Source organism: Amblyomma maculatum, chromosome 5 (assembly GCF_055883805.1).
Source record: "Amblyomma maculatum isolate TAMU_Amacu chromosome 5, ASM5588380v1, whole genome shotgun sequence".
NCBI lineage: Eukaryota > Metazoa > Arthropoda > Arachnida > Ixodida > Ixodidae > Amblyomma > Amblyomma maculatum.
In genome coordinates this window covers 42,771,326-42,774,608 of record NC_139348.1, presented here as the reverse complement: position 1 = coordinate 42,774,608, position 3,283 = coordinate 42,771,326, and the positions used below count along the sequence as shown (strand labels likewise).

General features: G+C 45.2%; 1 pseudogene; it reads left to right on the top strand.

Moving 5' to 3' along the window:
- Positions 1 to 1,510: 1,510 nt before the first annotated feature.
- LOC146188184 (uncharacterized) lies at positions 1,511 to 2,419 on the top strand (annotated as a pseudogene).
- The last annotated feature ends 864 nt before the right edge of the window (positions 2,420 to 3,283 follow it).

Sequence of the window (3,283 nt, the reverse complement as noted above, 5' to 3'; positions counted from 1 at the left end):
GATGCGCGCCATGTGACCGAACATTTACAGCGATAACACAGAAGAGACGGCATCAGAGCAGCATGTGCAGTGAAGTCGTGGGCACAAATTTATTGGTTATTTTTTACAGGATGGTCTATGTGCATGATGGTAGAAGCCAACCCGCTCTGTTCACCATCTCTGCATCTGGAGCACGAAAAAGAGGCGAAAAGCGATGCTTTGGCGTCCAGGTAAGCTCTCTTGTTTGTGCTTACTGCCCTTTGTTTCATGCATATTTACCTGAACTTTTATGATGACCCACACTTGGCTGATGACCGAAAAAGAAGGAAGACCCCGCTGGGGTGGCGCAGTGGTTACGGCGCTCGACTACTGTTCGCAAGGACGCGGGATCGAATCCCGGCCCCGGCGGCCGCTTTTCGATGGAGGCGAAAAGCAAGGCGCCTGTGTGCTGTGCGATGTCAGTGCACGTTAAGAACCCCAGGTGTTCGATATTTCCGGAGTCCTCCACTACGGCGTCTCTCATAGTCTGAGTCGCTTTGGGACGTTAAACCCCACAAAACAAACAAACAAACGAAAAAGAAGGAAGAAAGCTGAATCAGTCTGAGAGAGCACAAGGCACGCTGAAAAAAAAAAAAAACCACTGATGGACGCTGCCAACACTTACCTTGTTGATTCGCCAACTCAAGTGCTATCTCAAGGTGCATATCCTTCTGCTTAAGAGGAGGAGGCTCAGGATGTAGCTCTTCTTCCCGAAGGGGAATGCAGTGAGCAAGCTTCTATGGAAGAGCGCTGTGCTGTTGGTTTGTATTTGGAGATGCTGTTGAAAAGACTAGGATACAGCGAACAATCGTTGCATATGCAGAAACTTTGTAATGCCATATGGCTGCACATCTTGTTCAGCTTGTATTGTAACTGCAAGCATGCGCCTTTTCAAATTTCTGAAGCTGTAATGAACTGTGGCTGCATGTGCCTGAGGAACTTAACATGACGACATATCTTCACGTCTTTCATGGGTTCAGTTTGCTAATACAAACGTAAGCAGGCGTGTTATCTGAAAAATTATGTAAAGGTTCGGTGCATCTTTTGTTTACCTGCTCTTCCTTGCACTCTCTACAATTGTTTCTCCTGCGTATCTGTCACAAAAAACGAACTAGGCATTCAAACTTTATGGCAAGTTAGCACAAAAGTGATATTTATGCTATAAAATGCCACGGCAAGCATGAACAGGTCTGCATGAACAATAATAAGCACATTTTTTTGTGCATTTTTTCAGAGATGGCTCATCTCACACAAACCACGGAGTTAGCAATCACTGCTTGAAGACGAAAACAAGCATCTCCTTTCAGAACTTGGTGAAGTGAAAAGCAAGCGAGATGCACATATGCTCACTGAGCAGTGCTTTGAAGAGAATCAAGACATGGTTCATTTCTACACCGGCCTGCCAAACTTCGCTCTCCTGCTTGTACTGTTCCGGCTGCTAGAATCAGGCGTGTCGCACACACCTCGAAACTCGTTGACAAAATTCCAGGAGATGATTGTATTCCTTGTTCACCTTCGCCTGAATGCTCCACTCCAAGATTTGGCTTGCAGGTACCCACTGTATTGCATTTTGTTTTTCGTTTTTGATTCTTGTTGCTAAAGTCAAACTTATATTTGCAGGCTTAACGTGTCCAAGGTAGGGTGGCTAGTCCAAGGCAACTGTATTGAGGCCTGTTAACAAGTAGCTTGACGCGGCTTCTGTGAGGCTGTCACGGGTTGTAAGATGGCCAGACCGTCGGGTGTTGCGCAAACCAATGCCAATGGCCTTCCGCAGATCATTTGGCACTCAAGTTTGCAAGGCATTTGACTGTTTTCAGCTGTTTATAGAGAGACCAACATCAATGCTGCCACGATCGTACACATGGTCACCTTATAAACACCACAACACAATCAAGTACCTCATTGGCATTGCACCGCAGGATAGAATCAAATTCATTTCACGGGGCTAGAGCGGGCGGACAAATGACAAGGTAATCACTGAAAAGCACGGCGTGCTAGAAAATGTCTTGCCAGGTGATGCAGTTTTAGCAGATAGGGGCTTCATTATCTCCGAATTTGTTGGCTTGCATTGTGCTAAGCTGGTCATTCCAGCATCCACAAAAGGCAAGCCACAACTCTCAGCTCATGAAATCCACAAAAGACACGTAAGCTGGCCAATGTGAGGATACATGTAGAACGGGTCATTAGTTTGGTGCGGAGCAGATACCTCATCTTGAAGTGCACGCTACCGACAGATGTGCTAGCAACTGACCATAATGGCTCCACAACGCTCGAAAAAATAGTGTTTGTGTGTTCAGCTCTGACCAACCTTGGAAGCTCTGTAGCACCATTTGGCTGAAATGTTTAAAAGCACTTCGCTTTAGTGCACATAATGTTTGCATGCTATGCTAAATAAAGTTTTACAAGGCAGAACTTCTATGTTACGAATGACGACTTTATTTGTACATGGTCATATATTCACACATCACACTTTTGCCAGTGCCTTGCGCAGGGAGGGCAGTACCATTTTTTCGCTTTTGGTGCCCTCTTTATTCTCACACACTCGAAGTGGAACCATTTATATTTACATGTTCCATTGTTGCATAGTGCCTGACTCGGCCTTTCGGCAGAGGCAGTACACATCATCTGGAATGTCAGAGCCTTCTGTTTCGGCTACTTCACTGCAGCTTACTTTGCCGCTGCAGTGGTGAAAGCGAAGCTCAGGGAGCAAAACAAGTTTAAGGCACTGTTTGCAGCACTCTTCCATCTTCTTGCAAAATTGAGAATCATTATAAACCCGCACTGTTACGAAGTCTTTGTAGTCCAGAGTACAAAATCGCACTACTTCCTTTTTGAAGCCAACATTTTAAACTGCACCTAATAGTAGTAAGCATGGTTAGTATGAAGCCTGATGTTCTCTTCATTTAAACAGATGCAAGCTGCCTTGGATGCTGCAAGTGCCCTCACAGTACTGTCACGTACATTGCATGGACAATTAATTTCAAGCACACCCTCACAACATCAAGCACAGTTAACCAGACCATAAATGGTTCTTCTGCAGATATTAAAAGCCCTGATGTACACCTAAATCCACATTAATGTCAGTAGAGACTGCAATGTTTGCGTCTCTGGCTTTTGTTTTATGTTGTTTTCCCCACGCCGTCTGAGGTGACCAAAACTGCACGTCTTCAGGATGGCAAATCCTATTTAGCGAAGATAGTGAAGGATCAGTCAGATATTCTGCACACTGCTTTCGCATTTGAGGCTGTGATACGTCCAGTCCAAA